The 19,382-nt window shown below is 47.0% G+C and overlaps 1 pseudogene across 1 annotated transcript; it reads right to left on the bottom strand.

The window, feature by feature from the left end:
- Positions 1–17,327: 17,327 nt before the first annotated feature.
- LOC308432294 (ADP/ATP translocase 2-like) lies at positions 17,328–18,223 on the bottom strand (annotated as a pseudogene). The gene has a single exon. The product of its transcript is annotated as an ADP/ATP translocase 2-like (transcript).
- Positions 18,224–19,382: the final 1,159 nt, after the last annotated feature.

Here is a 19,382-nt window from a genome sequence, read left to right as displayed (position 1 = left end):
ATTATGAATAAAGCTGCCATGAACGTAGTTGAGCGAGTGTCCTTATGAGAGGACGGAATGATTTTGGAGTATTTACTCAAGAGTAGTGTGTGGGACCATGAAAAGCACTGGCTTCCAGTCGAGAGAGGTTAAAGATCTGGGGACCCTACGGGATGGTAAGTGCTTCCCTAAAACTCCCATGTAACCAGGCTGCCATCACTAGCCACAGCCCTTCATAGATTGGTGGCCATAAGTCACATAGTCACACACTCCAAGCCCCTCCTCCACAGGGGAGGACCTGACCACAGGTCATGTAGGCTCAAGACAGATCAGTCATGTAGAAGCAGGATCATGCCCTCCCACATGTAGATGAGGTGTTCCCAAGCTCTCAAACCAAGCCAATAGGAAGTACTTGCTGTCAGACCCTGACCCACCCTAAAACTGCATATAAGGATAAAGGTGTGCAGGAATTACTCCATCGTCTGAGAGCGTCTGCCCTGAGAGCTGTAACACTGCTGCTTGGGGAAGAGATCTGCTCTCCTGAAATTGCCCCCAGAAGTTCCCCTGCACCCCTTGCCCTCTAGTCAGTCTCCTGCTGGCTCAGGCCAGTCCCTGGAGCAACTGCCTTGACCCGCGCACCTAGCCGAACCAGAGATCTCCGTGAAAAGCCTTCAGTTCACAGGCCCACGGTAGTGGTAGTGTAGCTAGGTCTTGAGTAAGACTGATTACTAATTTTTTGGAAAACCTCCCTACTGGTTTCCTTAGTGACTGTCCAAGTCTGCACTCCACCAGCAATGGAGGAGTGTCCCTTTGCTCCGCATCTTTGCTGGCCTGAGTTGTCACCTGTGTTTTGAGCTCAGTCACTCTGACAGGAACAAGATGGAATCTCAAAGTAGTTTTTGACTTGCATTTTTCTGACGGCTATGGATGCTGCAGTTTTTTACATGCTCCCCAAGACTTTCCAGATTCCTCTAATGAGGATCCTCTAAGTCTGAACCTCAGCTTTAAATTAGATTGTGTGGTTTCTTATCATCTAATTTCTTGAGTTTCTTTATATAGTTTAGATATTGGTCCTCTAACGGATGTGGAATTGGTAATAATCTTTTCCCCTTCTGTAGGCTGTCACTTCCTCTAGCAGCTGATGGGAGCAGAAACAGAGGCCCACAGCCAGACGTTAGGCAGAGCTTGGGGAGCTCAGCAGAAGATGAGAAGGGAGGATGGTAAGATCCGGAGGGGTCGAGGACATCACAAGAACATGGCCCACACTAAGCAGGGCTCCTAGAGGTCCACAGAGGCTGAAGCAGTAACCATGGAGCCTGCGTGTGTCTGCGTCAGGCCCTCTGCATACAAGCAGTGGCTCTTTAGTTTGGGGTTTCTGTTGAACTCCTAACAGTTGGAGCAGGTGCTGTCTCTGCCCTTGCCTTCTCGAGGAACCTCTTCCCTCTTACTGGGTTGCCTCATCCAGCTTGATAAGAGAACATAACCTAGTTTTAGTGCATCTTGTTTTGGAAAGTTTGGTTGATAATCACTGGAAGGCCCACTCTTTTCTGAAGAGAAAGGAAACAGCAGTAGATCTAGGGGAGAGGGGAGGTGGTGATGGGGAATAGGATGAGGGGAGAGAGGGAAGCTAAGCTTGGGATGTATTGGATGAAAGTAAAATTAAAAAGAACTCAAGTAGAGAATTGGAACAGTTCTCTTAGAAGAGAGAGAAAAATATTCAGGAGAGGCAGCAGTGTCTCCTTCAGGACTTAGCCCCATTCCCTGCAGTCACTCTCCTCTGCATTGTTCTATAGAGACAGGGTGGGCCCTCCTTCCACACAGCACAGGTACTATGTCAGCCACAGACACAATGTAGACCTACCTTAAAGATGCCGGCTCAGTGAAGATGCACTTTGTCCTTTCTTCTCCAGAGTCTAGGGAAATAGAGAAGAGTGACTAAGATGTATGGAAAACTTCCAAATGTCTCAGTGAGGCTTTAGGTGAATTGGACCTCTGCATGCAGGGTTCCAGAGATGCTGGCATGAAAAGAGGCACAGCCTAAATTCCGAATCCCTTCCATCCTGGTGCCTGGAGAGAGGAAGGTCCCACTCTTCTGTCAATGGGAGCATTCAGCAAGAACCAGATGTCAAGAAGCCTATATGCGGACATGGTGCGCCTCTAAAATTCAAAATGTCCATACAGTGAGTGGTCTCTTTCTTCCACTCCCAGTAACAACATGGATCTTTGCTCATACAGCACCTTAGTGTATTGTTTCTCAACAGGGAGCAACGTCATCCCAGAGAGCATTAGGTAACAACTGGAGATACTGGGGGTGCTCAGAGGTAGGAAGAAGGGTGCTGTAGTCACCCATAGGATGCTGCACCCAGGGAGTCTGCTAACCAGCCTCAACCCTTGAGACAGTTCAAGAACCGAGGAAGACTGCGTCAAAAACTCTGCTTGAGAGGAGGGTGTGACCAGAAACTCAGTGTGACAATCTGGTGTCTGGAAGGACATATGGGTCCCTGGTGAGAGGGATTGTCTCTGGAAGTGGGAGGAAATGAGAGGGAGATGCTTATGATCTCAAAAGACTGCCTTCACCTTACAGAAAGCTAACAATGGAAAACAAAAGGAATCCTTTTTTTCCCACCCCCAAGCTGAGAATTGCAAATTGTGGGTCCTGAGCTCATCATCTCCTCAGTGGAACAGGGAGGTGGTGAACATGCTGAGCCTACACAGCCTTCTGATGATCAATGATGTCATGGCCAGGAAACCCTTCCTGGGTGTCACTCACTCAGTGCTTGTGCCATGGGGGTTTTAGGGCTCATTTCCTGGTGCCAGCTCTGCAATCTTGCATTTATTCTGCTTCCCCAAGTATGAACAGCTTGGAGACAGACCTTACTGTGTGGAGCTGCACTGACCCCAGGTGGTCCATAGTCCTCTGGGGACAGTGTAGCTGCAAGGGAGGCTGACCTCTTTTCTATACCACTCAGTATAGGATAAAGAGAAGAGGAATCTGGTGATAAGCCTGTGACCAGCTGCCTTCTGATGGGAGAAAGGGCAGTCAGAACACACACCAATGCACACCACACCCTGCTCCCCTGCCAGCTCTTGTCTATCAGGTGGGCCATGTTGGTACAGGCAGAACTAGGTCTCATACTCAATACATTCCTTATTTGTGACACCACCACCTTAGGTCCCCCTATCTCTGAATAGCAAGATCAAGCATGTGTGTGCGCTGCCAGGGCCCTGGTTAACACAATGACACTGTCACGTTCCATGCTGTCAGCAAAAGTGAGAAGCGTGAACAGGAGCAGGGTGAGTGAGGGGTCAACTGTGAGTGAGGGAAAAGGAGATGAAACTGCGGATTCTCATGTTAGAAACATGTGGGAGAAGATAGAGCCTTTTCTGGATGTCTGTCTGTGTATGTGCTAGGCTGCTGCCATTTCTATTTACATTTAAGAGGCCCAAAAATGTGGTGTTGATATCCACACTCTGGCCAAGAACAATTAAAATCACAAATCACTCTTTCAGGGGAGACTGACATCTCATGATGAAGATTGGAGATTTTCTAAGACAAAGAAGACAGGTAACATCAGAACCCAGAACCCATCACCTGCCATTCCAGGAGAGGAGGCAGAGAGGCAGAGAGACAGAGAGAGGCAGACAAACAGAAAAGCTTCTCAAGAAATTATAGCAAATAAAACACCACGTGTAGTGATCCAGCTCAAAAAATGTAGTGAACAAACCCAGCCTGGGATATTCTCCCTATGGGAGTGTTGGAGTAAGGACGGGGGAGCTCTGTGCCCCTTGAATACACAATGCAAAGGAGGTCTCAGATAAGCAGCAGCGCCTACAAAGAAGGTTTTAAGTAGCTGTGAGTGATGGTGCACACGCCAGAGGGTTGTACATAAACAAACCCAGCGGTCGCCACACACAGGCTTCTCCTGATATCACTAAGGCAGTGAGAGGGCACCCCAGCTGGGGGACACAACCATCTCTGCAGTGCAATTTCTGCCAGAAGCAGAAGGCTTGCGATGGAAGTTGTACCATTAACTCAGTATCTACCACACAGATGCACTGGGGGATGTCACAGTTGTTTAAGGGTGTCTGGTGCTGACTCTCTCTCTCTCTCTCTCTCTCTCTCTCTCTCTCTCTCTCTCTCACACACACACACACACACACACACACACACACACACACACACACACACTCAGAGGGGTGGGGAAAGAGGAGGGAGAGGGAGAGCGTGCACGCTCTGAGCTCTACATGCCAGAACACTGCACAGACTACCTTGGATGTTGGTCGCACGTCAGGGTGTTTGGAACGGGAAGTGTGTAGTATTGTAAAGACCTGATGGCCGTGACCCTGTGACCCCAGTGGCAACATTAAGAACAAGTGAGACTGCCCACTGGGGTGAGTGGCTGTGAGGTTGGCTGGATTAAGCACAGAAAGGGGCACCGGGGCCTCTCAATAGCCCCATGTGACTTCGTGCACATCGATCGCCCTTCTTTCCGACTGCAGAGACTCAGCTCATTTAGACCTTCAGTTCTCAAACATTTCGTAAGGCTACAATCGCCCGTCAGCAGACAATCAAGTAGTCAGGAAAACAGAGCCTTTGCTTCTCTGGGGATCTATGATAATTTATGTCAATGTACACGTTGCTAAAGTAATGACCACTATGTCCATGGAGATGCAGGCTCTTAATCTTGCAACTCATTGACTGAGGCAGGAGGGTAGTCACAACCTGAATTACAGAGCAACACACTCAAACAATTTTAATTTTAAAAAAAGGATTAAATCAATGTCTCTTTTACACAAATTTACAATGACTTTTAACATGGAGAAAAGATTTCTCTAGATTGTGACAGGGTTTACTTTATACGGCAAACTTGCCAGGGATGCATTATGCTGAGAAGGTGCTAGTTGTAAACTTGGGACCCAGCTGCCTCTGCTCTTATTGCTGAAGTGACCCACCAGAACACGCCGTCCTGGCACTGACACAGTTTGGAGGATCTGGCAGGGAACACAGCTGCTCCTGTGTCCTGGACATGGAACAGTCCCATTCCTCCCCAAGGTCCAGTTCTAACTGCAAGCCCAGGTCAGGAGGGCTGCACGCTGAGCCCTGAGTAGGACACAGCTCCTCTCCAGCCAGGTCAGCCGCGGCAGCCCTGCTCACGGAGGGCCAGCAGATGTGGCAGCCATTTTCCCTCACATCCCAGCACTACTGTGGAACAGTGCTGACCCTGAGAGGCTCCTGTGGAAAACTGGGGAGGGGGAGCTGCTGCAGTGAAGCATCTCAGCTCTGTGGGTGCCCGTCTACACCCCAGGGTGCCCTCATGCTCTCTCTCTCTCCCTCCCTCCCTCCTTCAGGAGCTCCCTGCTATCCTTCCCTACACTGTGCTCCTAAAGACTCACAGTACCTTAGTGATCCCAGAGCCCAGCCTGTTGGTTGTTCCACTGAGATTCATTTTGGGAGAGGAAATGCTCTTCCAAAAGTCACAATCCCAGATGTCTCTGAGGCAATAATGAAGTTAGGACACCAGAGCCTACTTCAGGAGTTTCCCTGGGATTCCATACTCTCTGCAAGTCTCAAAATATAGGGGAAATTGAATGAAAAACAGTTTAAATTTCTTTTTTTACTGGACATTGTGGGGCTGGTATTATGAGCACAGGTGAGAGAACCACATAAAGGGACAAGGACACTGTTGTGTTTCAGAAGCAAACCCCACACTTCCCACCTCAGTGGCTGCCCAACCAAACAACCGTTAGTTTCTTTTCCTACCTGACATTGTCTAGGTGGAAATCCTACAGTGGTAGTAACTGGATATGGGAACAAAACATGCTGTTGGGTTTCAGAATTAAAAACTATGTGTCCAGGGTGAGAGATTTGGTTAGTCCGCTCTGGGGAATCTCAAGACTCTATCAGCTCTGATTGACTGAAAGGGAAAATGACGTCATAAAGCAGGTGGAAGCCAGTAAGAATCTCAGAAACCATGTATAAAAACAGAGTGGACACCGGCAGGAAGGCTGGAGCAGCCCCACACAGCTGTAACCCAGGCAGCTGAAAGCACACAACGCAGAGATGACAGTTCCTGTTTCCAAGACTCTTAATTCAAGGAGAGTGTCACATGTTTCTTGCATGTGGTCTTTACTAGAGCCATTTATATCAATGTCATACACGATTCTCACATCCCAACAGATAACATTAGCGTATTATTCGCAGAGATGATGTCCTTGGTCAGGTAATATTAGCATGTGTTATCTGGACAGATGATGTCCTTGGCCAATGGCTTAGGTGCTCTTCAATCGCTGTGAAGAGCCTTCATGACCAAGGCAACTCTTCTTAACAGGAAGCATTTAATTGGGGGATTTGCTTACAGTTTAGAACAGCGGTTCTCAACCTTTCTAATGTTGTAACCCTTTAATACAGACCTCCAACCATAAAATTATTTTATTGGCACTTCACAACTGAAAATTTTCTATTGTATAAATAGTAATGCAAATACTTAATATGCAGGCTGTCTGATATGTTATCCCCAAAGGAGTCACAACCCACAAGTTGAGAAATACTGGCTTAGAGTAATCATGATCATCAATTTGGGAAGGATTACAGGCATGACACTGTATAGCTGAGACCATTTCATCCTGATTCACAGAAGCCGGCACACACATGCACACACACATGCACACACATGCACATATACACACATGCACATACACACATGCACATATACACACACATGCACACACACACATGGACACACACACATGCACACATGCACACACACACATGGACACACACACATGCACACATGCACACACACACATGGACACACACACATGCACACACACATGCACACACACATGCACACATACACATGCACACACATACACGCACACACACACACTGCACATAAAAGAAAGACATAGACAGACTGGGCTACCCCCAATGACACACCTCCTCCAATAGGCACCATGTACTCTAACAAGGCCATACCTCCTAAGCCTTCCCAAACAGTTCAGCACTAGTGACAATGCAGGCAAATGTGGGAGCCTGTGGGAGTCATTCTCACTCAAACCACCACAGTGAGGAAGCAGAACAAAACCACATGTAACTCCAGTTCCAAAGGATCCGATGCCCCCTTCTATTTTTTTCAGGCACCAGAAATGCACATGGTACACATCCTACATGCATAAAAACCACAGGGGTGGGCAGATCACAAATACTTTTGTGTAATTTTAGGAGTCGAAATCAGTGTAATGCTCTAACTGTAATATACGGCATAAACTAAATCTATGCTGATGTCTTTCAGTGTGTGAATGTGTTGTCTTGACTACACTAGAAACATGAACAGGTCAGTGTCAAGGAGGTGATTAAAACATGAACTCCTTGTGTCAAGGAGGTGATTAAAACTGGAAATCCAGTAAAAGTTACCGTTGTGGGTGTCTTAGCTGCTGTTCTGTCGCTGTGATGGAACAACATGACCCAGCACAATTCTTACCAAGGAAAGCATTTAACTGGGGACTTGCTTACAGCTTTAGAGGGCCAGTCTGTACTCATCCTGGTGAGACACAGACAGCTATGTTGCTGGAACATAGCTGAGAGTTTTACATCCTGGTCCACAGTAGCAGCCCTGAAACCTTGATTTGTGCTGCCTACCCAAAATGATGAACCGCTCGGGAAAGGTCTCACTGGGTTGACCCACAAAGACCAAAGGTGGCCCATAGTCATCTGGTGACTGTGTAGCTCCAGTGAAGGCAGAAAAGGAAATCTATTTCCTACACTACTCAGTAGGCTACAGGAAGAGGAGAGGAGGAGTCCAGACTCTGCCACACACCATCAATAAACCTGTGGCAGGTTGCCCAAGCAGCAAAGGAGCAGTGAAAATACTCACCATTGTGGGTGGACACACCATGCTTCCCTGCCAACTATTGGCTACCAGATATATCATGTGGGCACTGTTAGAAACTAGGTTTAAGGCCCAAATGGAGTGCCGAGGCCTGGGCAACTTTTACTTTGATTGCCCATTATAAGGAAACTCATATGTTTCTGCCGTTACTAGAAAACTTTCTAATGCCAAGATTGATTACATATTCTATTATGTTGCATGCCCTTGAGAAACTATCAGGATAGAAGTCAGCAGAACTGCTTTGTATGGGTGCTCACAATAAACATGGACCTGAACCAACCACCCAGCAGCACGTCCTGCACACATGTATCAGCTTTTATGACCGAAGCTGCTCCTGGGATGAACCCCAACATAAGAGAGACACCTGCACCAATATAAGAAACTATTTGGACTAAGGCTTCCATTTTGAGTAATGGTCCAGTAAAGTTTAAGTTCCAAAGACCTCCCTGGGAACTGCCTTCCTACTTGGCAAAAAGAGACATGTATGTGGGTAACTGGCATCCTGGTTGGCAAGTTAAGACATGAATGTTAGAGGAGAGAAGTCTCCTGCCACAGCTGAGTATCCCAACCAATAGGAGTAAATGTACAACGAAGACATGTTCCCAAGGAAACCCCTAACTCTAAATGCTGATTGGTAGGATAACTTGACACAGATATTTGTGGATTTTAGGCTTTAAAACCCTGTAAAATCTTATATCAATGTCATGGTTCAGTTCCAGAATCTGAACCATGACCCTGATCAATCGGTCCTGGTGCATATGATCAATAAACTATCCCTATCTTACTGAGTGTCCCTGTGGTTTGTGAGGCAAATCCCGAGCCCCAACAGGTACAAACAGAACTAAGTCTTAAATTCATGAAATTCCTGAGTCACGACACCACCACCTTAGGTCCCCCTATCTCTGAATAGCAAGGCCAAACGCATGTGTGTGAGCTGTCAGGGTCCCGGTTAACACAATGACACTGTCAAGTTCCGTGCTGTCAGCAAAGGTGAGAAGCGCGACCAGGAGCAGGGTGAGCGAGGGGTCGGTCATGGGAAAGGAGATGAAACTGTGGGTTCTCACATTTAAGATGCCTTCTGTAAGGGGAAGTCCTCTTCTGTGCCACCCCTTATCATGGCTGACACCTTGCAGATGATGGCAGGCTCAGCAAGCACAAGGAAAGTCTTGGTTGAATTCGAGTTTGTGGCCAAGTTCAGTTGAATTCTTCATTCACTCTCACGGTAGGACATGGAGACAGGGTCACTCTGAGGTGGGGGTGGGGAGAGGAAAGAGCGAACATTTAACCCTGCCCCAGCCACGCCAGTGGCCAGCACAGAATGTGTGCATCCTGCAGAGGAAGCCAGTGAGCGAGTCCAGCCAGGGACAGCAACACGAAAGACTCAGAGTGATGGGTGTGGCACCAGGGACATCTGTGACCTGGGGACCCTAATGCAAAGTGGCTCTTGAGGAAAGTTTGACTTAAACAGCTTAGATACTGGGATCATCATGGAAGACTTTAGGTAGCTGAGTGAGACGCTTGTCAGAGGGCGGTACATACACATGAACCCAACAGCCACCACACACAGCCTTCTGATATCACCAAGGAAAGTAGGGGGTGACTCAGCGAGGCAGGATCCCAACTCATGCCTTCCACAATGCAATAGGGGCTAGAAGCGAGAGGCATCAAGGCCAGGTACCCTTATTAATTTAGTAAGTATTGGTCATACCCAAGGCTGTCTCCCACCCGAGGAACAACGAGAAAGGAAAACTCAGGTCTTGCTGTCTAAGGATGTTGGGGTCTAGGGCTGAGAGGCAGCAGAAGGAAATAAACCTTTAAGAGCTGCAAGCTCGGTGTACCAGAGCACTGCACAAGCCTGTCTTGACCTTTGCCGGGGACTCAGAGTGCTTGTGAGAAGTGTGGTACATTCTAAAGCAAACTGGTCACAGCACTGGTCAGGGTGCTGTGAGCCCACTGGGAGTGCAAAAGACAACCAGGTAAGATGAATCTGACAGATCGCTGTCATTGCAAAAGGACAGATCACACTGGATTAAAAGCAAATAAATGCAGGTTTATTTGGTGTTGCTCCTGGGCAGGTTCACCAGTTCCAAAGAACGGAGCCAGAGGAGTCGTCTGCCCTGGCTAAGGCAGGGAGGTTTTACAGATTTTAGGTGAGAGTTGAGGACCTGTCAGCCAGGAGCTGGGGCTGTGCCCAAGAATGGTCAAAAGCTAAGCCCTTAGGCTGGCTCTTGGGTGGGCTGGCCATGTCAGAAAGGTGGTTGCATTGGCTGCCAGAAATGTGGAACTGGGCTTTTTTTTTTTTTTTTCAGGGAGCTGGCATTTGGGGAAGGAGGGTAGACAGGTTTCCCAGTTTGGGCAAGGTAGAAAAGCAGTTCCAGCTGTGACATAATCAGGTGGGTGACCTGTAAGGTTGAGGGGAGAGGGTGGCATGGTAGTGAGCGTTCTGTCATGGAAAACAGCAGGGAGCCACCATTGGAGAGAGAAATCTTTCTTCAGCTCACACTGAGGCTTCAGGCCACGGTCCACAGTTCCTGTGGAGTTGTGTCCTGTGGTAAGGGGGGTGTAGTGCAAGGAACAGTCGGTGGAGCAAGGGTCATTCCCATAACTGGAAAAATGAGGGAAATGCTGAGGATATACAGAGTGCTTGCTTAGTGTGCACAAAGCCCTTAGTTCTGTCTCCAGCACCCCACATTATTTCAGCATGGTGATACACGCCCACCATCCCAGTGTTTGTGAAGTGGAGGCAGGAGGGTCAGAAGTCCATGGACATCCTTGGCTACAAACTGAGTTCAAGGCTGGTGGGGGTGCCAGAGACCTTGTGCTTAAACAGATAGTGCAGTGAGTTTCGGTTCCCTGGCTTTGTGAGGTGTCACCCATGCTGGAGTGGGCTTGGGTGACGCAGATGTCTTAGGGTCATTCCAACTCCTGTAAGCAACCTTTCACCTGTACTCACTTAGGTAACACCAATACAGTTCATTTGTTCACAGAGTTGGACGTTGGTGGCATTGATGTTTGGATTATTTATTTGTCTATCTGTCTATCTATCTATCTATCTATCTATCTACCTATTTATCTATCTATCTATCATCTATCTATCTATCTATTTATCTATCTGGAGTGTGTGTGTGTGTGTGTGTGTGTGTGTGTGAGAGAGAGAGAGAGAGAGAGAGAGAGAGAGAGAGAGTGTAGTCCTCCCAAGAAAACTTTGTTACACAACAAAGACCAATTTGACTGTTGTAGTTTCTGATAAATTTGGATAGTATTTGCATATTATAATGCTTATGGACATTTCTACTATTTGTTCTTTGGGTCACAAGCAAATAGTTGTTTGTAATTTCCAAAGTGCTGTTTGTTTGTTTTATTATTCGAAGCATACAAATGTATGTAAACATATTATCATATGTCCCAGACTGGGTCTTACACTCTTTCTGCCTCCTCTGTCAAATTGCTCCCTGAGCCACGAGGGGAGGGTTTGGTGATGACATCCCATTTAGGAAACGTCTCTCACTTTCTGCGCATTGCCAGCAAACTATTTTATCAGTTAGTGTCAATTTGAAATGTGCCTAATTTATGTTATCATCCCTTCAATTGTAAATAAACTTTGTTCTGTTAATTTATGGCTTTTACTTTCCAATTAGTAATATAGCAATACTGATCTGTTTTTTTTTTCATTATGAGAGAATTTTCAAAATAATATAATTTGGTTTAAAATTGGCTAAAATATGAGTCTCCTAAAAATGTAGCTATGACTGTCCATTCACTCCTTCATGCAATGCCTCTGAATTTCCTGTCAGCTTGCACAGGTCTATATTGCTGTGAATATCCTAACAGTGGATTTGAGGTACTTTCAGAAATTACTGTCGTCTCTGAGCGCCACACCACAAAAGCTGTCAAAAGCAGCGGCACCAGGCTCCTCCTTCCCGCCCCAGCCTATGGCCACTGCAGTATAGGGTTCCAGAGTAGCTGTCCAAAATGGCAGCGCCTGTCAAAATGGTGGCATCACAGACGTCGCAGGAGCTGTCCACGGTGGCAGCATCTCCTCTCCAGCCCCTCACCCTGTCTCCAGTAGCCTCGCAGAGATGGCGCCTCAGCAAAAGCTGGCTGCATCGAGGAAGGACTTTCCACCCGAACTCATGAGCAGAAAAAGAGGGATTAAAAAAAAAAAAAAAAAAAAGCCACCAATCTCCGAGCTTCTAAAAAAAAAAAAAAAAAAAAAACCCAAAAAACAAAACAAAACAAAACAAACAAAAAACAAAAACAAAAACAAAAAGAAAAACACCATTCCCTAAGCAGGAAATTCTCCAAGCTCAGGACTTGAAATCCCATCATTTCTTACTCTGGCACTGTCTGGCATGAGAAGCTCTGCCCACTCAGAAATCCTGTATTTCTACTTCCCTTGTCCAGTTCCCTGCAGTCTTCTTCCGAGAGCAGAGGGCAGCCATCCCTGGCTTTGCCCCTCCAGACCCTGGACCCTCCAATAAATCTCTTTCATGAGACTTTCTGCCTGGTGTGACTCTCTTGTTGGAAGAAGCCAAGAAGAAAAGGCGCAGAGAATCAAAGAGAAGGAGTGGAGCTGGGGCTCCTGAGCTCTGCTCAGATGGGGATCCCCTCCCCTGGGTGCTGCAAAGCCTCTGCTGAGAAGGCTTCCTCTCAGTGGTGTGGTTCTTGGGTCCCCATGTTTTGGGATGCCCTTCTATTGGGAGACCCTTTCCCCTCAGAGCTGTGTGGTTCCTGGGCTTACAAGTCCCAGAATACTCTTCATCTGAGCAGCAACACAAGTGCAAAGTAATGTCAAACTGACTTCTTAATGGCTGCCATAATTACAGTCTACGCTGGGGTTTAGTCTGCTATGGTGGCTTCAGATGTCCTGTCCTTTGGCTGCACTTGTAGGTGTATCAGAGATTTTCCAGCAGGCAGCACTCCCCTCTACAGGGTGCTCTGGAAATCTTGGACTGTGTAGCTCTCTTTTCTTCTGTGTTTACTAGAGCAAAATGCCACCCACAGCTGTCATGACACCTGCTACGTGAAGCCAGTCAAAGTGGCTGTGAACAGGATGGGTGTATTGATACTATTTGTCGGAATTGGCTGAATTGTTAAAAACGTTACCATGTGCTGTAGGGTAAAGGGGCCAAAGGAAAAACACCCTGACTCTGACTTGACTCTAAGCCCAAGACCAGGGCTAAGAATCCGGTTAATCTCTGAATACAAACACCCACCAATCCCTGATCTGGCCGGAGAAACTCACTTATCACTGAGCTTGGCCGAAGCTGAGGACTTGAGATCCCATCAGTGTTTTCCCTGGAAATCGCCACTCTGGACCCCCCCCCAAAGAAACACTATATATTCTCTGCCTCGGTTCCATGCTATTTCTCCCCTGAGCAGAGGCAGCCACCTTCCTAGGCCATACCCACCAATAAATCTCTTATGTGAAGCTGGTTCTGAGTTGTGACTTTGTGGTATTGAACAGAAATAGAATATACATCTGTGAAAGTAAATTGGTGAACAATATATAAAATGTACGTGATATACTATTTCATAAAGAATACACAGGTATTCGGTGCGGGGTGGGAGGAGAACTGATTTTTTTCAGTTCCTTGTCCTGAACAATAGTTCATTGCCTTCCATACCTGCACTACCGGACTCGAGCTGCAGAGGGCGCGGTGGTCCCAAAGGCCTGTCGACAAATCAAGCAATTTTGCATCCCCGTCCAGGTCCGCCCAGCACACACTCTCTCTCTCTCTCTCTCTCTCTCTCTCTCTCTCTCTCTCTCTCTCTCTCTCTCTCTCTCTCTCTCTCTCTCTCTCTCTCTCTCTCTCTCTCTCTCTCTCTCTCTCTCTCTCTCTCTCTCTCTCTCTCTCTCTCTCTCACACACGCACGCACACGCACACTCACGACCACGGGATGGGGAGAGCCTTAGAGCATTGCTGTACCGTTGCTGTGGAATCTGCAGCGATTCAAAGGATCCTGAGGTCGTTGCTCTGACAGTTGGTGGCCGCGCCCGCGTGCGGGTGGGCAGTGTCAAGTCATGAGCCAGGGACGTAATAGCCACGGTGGCACGGTGGGGGCTCGGACTCGCCGAAGAAGAAGGGGCAGAAACTACATCCTGGAATTGTAAGGCGCTCTGTACCAACCTCTGCAGCCATGGGTCTTTATGGGTCCCCTTCCGCCTCCCAGAGCTCTTCCCACTTTCTGGGGTCTGTGGAGCTCAGGACAGAGCGGAAGCGCCATGGGGTGCGGCTCCCAGCATTGGGTCGCCTCTTCATCACGGGGACCCACAGTCCCCAGGTTTGTATTTAGACACACAGTACAAGAAAGATCGGTCTGAGTTGGAGACACCTCGCCCTCCGGACCAGTGGGACATGTTCTGTCTGTCACTTCCAGAAGTCTGGAGGTAGAGGTGTCATTTGAGGGAATTTCCTCTGTCCTTGCTCCTGGATAGTTTTACAACTTACCTCACAGGTACTAGTGAACCCTTGACTTCCGTAGACCTCTGCTCCCCTTCCCGAGTTCACTGTGCTTTTGGCTTTATCTCCAGCAGAACTGACCTGCCCTATTACACAGGAGGTGTACATGAGTCCATTCCCCTTGTCTCATTTCCCTCCAGTGCATTTTTTACACGAGAACCCTGAATATGGCGAATGGCTTAAAACTGAAATGGAGCTGGGGTTTGTAACACTAGGTTCCAGCCAGGTCTCTTGCCACTCAGTCCTCACCCTCTGTCCTTCAGCTTCGTGATTGGCAGTAACTCATGAACAGAGACCATCCCAGCTCTGACTCCCCACACCGACCCCGGCATCTGGGTTGTCTGCTCGTGTGAGGTTGTCTTACACGGATGGGCAACCTTTCCTCCCTGTTTCCTTGCCTTGCCTGTTCGTCCTGGTTATCTATGAACGATGCTGAGCACACCGGTGGCAGTTGTGTGGAGACTCCAAACACTGTAGTGAGAGGGAAGAATTGGAGCTCTCTCAGCCATGTGTATGTTCTCACCATTATTCCTTTCGAGCTCAGCGTAGGAAACATGGGGTTTCATTATACTTTCTTCATACACTCAGGTAATCAATATTGCTCATGTTAACCTCCTCACGAGTCTCCTCTGGATTCTTTGCAGCTCCGACTGATTTTCTTCCCTGAACTGTCAACCTTATGTGTTTTGTATATGCATATATATGTATACATGTATATTTACATATATAAATATATATATATGGTTGACAATTCAGGAGAAGAAAATCAAAACCCTGTGTGTTCATCTGTATATATATACATACACACACACATATACATACACACACATATATACATACACACACATATATACATACACACACATATACATACACACACATATATATATACATACACACACACACACACACACACACACACACACATATAGTTGACAACTCAGGAAAGAAAACCAAAGAACACGGAGAATAGCGGAGCCGTTAACATGAGCAATGTTTATATTATGATTATATGCAAGATGACGAGGCCCTGTGTTTCATATACACATATTTATACTATATCTGCACACACACACATTCCACAAGAGAGAAAATACTGCTTGTCTTTCTCTATCCCCAGTGCCATCTCTTCCCTTCCCTCCTTTTAGACCCTGTCTTGTGTCAAAGTGCCCTTCATGTCCTCTCTGTCACCTTAGGATTTGAAACGAATCGTTTCACCTGGAACACAAGGGTCTGTTCATCTCTGCTTTGGAGCATTGCTCATTGGCAGAGACAGATTTCCTGATTTGGTGCCTTATATCTATTTTCAAGACAAGGAAACAAGAAGTACAGGTTATTTTTTTAGAAGGAGGTGCCCGAGTTGAGTGGCCAAGGAGCACAGCAGAGAGAAGGGAGACAGCATTGGGTGTGGCTCCAACTTTGGCCACTGAAGAGCACAAGGCAAGAAGCAGAACGGCTCATGGACAGCAGATGCCTGAGGCTCACTTTGCTGTTTTCAAAGCTTCTTTGTGAAAGATGAGCGAAAATTAACTCAGGGTTCTTTCAGGAATCTAAATTTCCTCTTGTAGGATGCTCTCAACCATGTGCCCTCTGTCTTGGTTTTGGGTTTGCTTTTGTTTTTTCTCATAACATATGCTTCGTAATGTCACTTTACTAGCCTGAAATGAGGTCCCCAGATCAGCATAATTTACGTTCTTATAGTTTTAAGACCATAACTGTAATGCCCTAACTATGATATAAAGAATAAACCAAATTTATGAAAATTCATTTCAGTGTGTGACTGTGTTGGCTACCCTAGAAACATAAGTAGTACAGTATTCCCTGTGTGAAAAGGGTGGCCGTACCACAACTCAATGAAAATTAAAGTTGTGGGGAAGAAAACATTATGAACTTTTGCGAAACCAAGTTATATGTTTAGTAATAGACACATGTGAGCTCCAGTCCTGACTCTTCTGGTGATGAACAGCAGTGTGGAAGTGTGAGCTGAATAAACTTTCTCCTCCCCAACTTGCTTCTTGGTCATGGTGTTTCATTGCAGAAATCCCAAGACACCCCTGTATGAACGTTCGCATTCTGAACTCAAGAGTGGATCACAAATGAGCACAGAAATCTATAGATGAGTGTATGTTTGTGTGTCAGGGAAGGCACTGTGGTACATGTGCATAACCCCAGCACTTCAGAGGTGCGGTCACAGGAGATCACAGCACCTAAGCCAGCCTGGTCTGCAGAGTAAACTCATGGAGTACAGAAAAAAGTGTTTCAAAGAATCCAAAATCTGTACTTGGAGACAGAAGTGTGGGGAGCTCAGTCTGAATAGCCAGCACCTGTGTGAATAGCCAGGCATGGCTGCTGGCCAGCTAGCCCAGTTAAAAGGATGAGTTTTCCCTACAGTGAGAGACCCTGTAGCAAGGTCACAGGTGGAAAGCAGGAGAGGCAAACACCCAATGTGTTACTCTCTACACACATGTGATGACTGTGTGCACCCACACATGTGCATGAAACACACACTCCCCCCAAGTTAAAGTGAGTTCTTCCCAGCCTGGAAGAGAGATTGTGATGAAGCTTCCAGAAGCGTGGAGAGCTGCCCTTCTACGGGTCTCACTGCATGTCCATCTCGTGGGTCTGGAAGAGCAGCGTGGTGAGGGAATCTGAGCATGTATTCATTCTCTAACAGACGCCTGGAGTGAAACCTCCGGAAGAGTGCTTTTCACCTTGGGATTTTTTTTTTCTTTTTTGGTTTTGGATATTTTTATTTCTTCAGTTTTTTATTATCAGGAGTGACTGAAATAAAAATATAATTGAGTCCCATTATTCTTGTCATTTTGGAAATGGCTTTAAGAGAAAACTGGTCAGAGGAATATCATTGCTTCCCACTTTTCGACTGGTAAATCGTTGCCGTTGATTACAGACAGGCCCAGAGAATCTGTCCAGAATGTTTAAGAATATGGTATGTTATACAACATGCCTGTTCTCGGAGAAAACACCTAGGACATAATTATGTGTACTTCCTGATCTCATCATACAAGACAAGCACAAAGGCACCACCCATGCCTCTAAGAACTCTGGACCATGTGCCCTTGAAAAAAGCCTTGCTTCCTTCATCTCGAGCGATCTTCCGCCAGCAGTCAAGCGTGCCTGTATACATGATATCAGTTCCTTTGCGTCCAGACTGCATCATCATGTGACAGCGAACTGTGTCAAAAGGATAAGACGTCAGGCCAGCAACGGCAGTGACAGACTGCAGTGATCCAGCTGATGGAGATGTTGGTATTCTTGGGATCTGGGAGCATTCCCTTTGCAGTGTCATAGATACTGAAGTAGGCAGCTCGGTAGATGATAGTGCCCTGTACTGACACATGAAAGCCTTGGTACAGGCCCTTAATCCCATCAGATTCGTAGATCTTAACCAGGCAGTCACCAAGGCCTTTGAATTCCCTTTCAGCTCCGGCTTTGCCCACATCAGCTGCTAGACGGGCACGGGCAAAATCAAGAGGGTCCACAAATCACAAGGATGTGGCCCCAGCGGCACCACCTGATGCCAGGTTCCCTGCAAAATAGCGCCAAAACTGGGTCCTCTTGTCCACACCACCCAGAAAGATCTGCTTGTGTTTATCTTTGAAGTCAGAGTTGAGAGCCTGGGTGGGGAAGTATCTGATGACATTGGGCAGGCTACCACGCCAGAAGGACAGGACTCCCTGTTCCTTGGGGGATACGAACCTCACAGTCTATAATGCCCGTGTATTGCTTATCTGCTGTGATTTGCTTGCAGGCATGCTGCACCCGCAGCAGCAGCTTGACCCGCTCGATGGGTGCTGCCGCCATCTTGGAGATGGCTGTGGCCACTCCACCGGCCAAGAAGGCTTTGGCGGAGGACACAGTGGCATCTGTCATGCTGAAAGCAAAAAGAGAAGAGGCACGCAGGACAGGCTTGACAACCGGCTTTGACTCCTGGACTCTGGGCCACCTTTGGAACTTTTAAACAAAATCTGATCATTGATTTAACATGTCTGAAACACTATCATAAAGCAGAGTCAAATAAAACACTTCTATTTTCTAAGAATTTTGGGTTTGGGTGTACATATATATATTTACACACTTGTGTGACTGTAGTTTGTGTAAGCTCGGGTCTGCATGTGCACATATGTAGATTAGTGGGAGTTATTGAGTTATCTGTCACTCTTTCCCTGTTCCTTTGAGAGACCTTTGAGGCAGGGTCTCTCTGGGTACCTGGAGTTCATGGGTCTTTCAGCTAGGTTGGAATTGAACAAGTCACACAGTTCTCCTGTCTCCATCTTGGTCAGGAGCAGGCTCATGGGTGCACAGGACACTGGGATTGTTCTCTAGGTCCTGAGGTCTGAACTCTGGTCCCCGTGTTTGCATAGTGGGTGCTCTCCAGCACCGAGCCTCCTCTTCATTCCCAGAACTGTCTTAGTGTTCTAAATATCTGCTTACGTTGGTCTCCACCTTATGCTGATGTGAAGTCTGGCCTTCTTTCACGGGCGATTTTGATAGAGAAACTAACAGTTTACATGGTTTTTGCTTGCTGTCTCAAATGGAGGTTAGGATTTTGAGACTGAGACAGGAGGATCGTGAATTCAAAGCCAGCCTTTTGGGGTAGGGAACATGACTGGGGAGATAGCTAAGTCAATAACTCCTTACACAGTTCAGGGAGGAGGTCCAGGTCAGCCAGAGACACTTAAAAAAGCAAGGTGGGTAGCTCCTGAGGAAGAACACTCAAGGTTGACCATCAGCCTTTACATGCATGTATGCACACCAGCACATGTGCATGCATGTGTACACACCAGCACATATGCATGCACATACAAGATCATGTAGTCATAGGAGATGTTGGAGAGAGGAATGGAACTGTAATGTTTACTTATTGTGCCTAAGTAAGTCCCTTCTCCTCAAGTGACCTTCGGTAAGCATGAAACGTTGTTCCCCTTCCCCCCAGCATCAGCCCCTAATAACCTCTGATTCTTAGACTTTCTGTGTTGAGTGAGTGAACTACACCAAGCAAGCACTGACGGTTCCTGAGGATTCTTCCCCT

Source organism: Micromys minutus (genome assembly GCF_963924665.1).
Source record: "Micromys minutus genome assembly, chromosome: 18".
NCBI classification, from domain to species: domain Eukaryota; kingdom Metazoa; phylum Chordata; class Mammalia; order Rodentia; family Muridae; genus Micromys; species Micromys minutus.
Note: the sequence above shows the minus strand (reverse complement) of the source record. Positions and strands in the feature narration are given on the sequence as shown.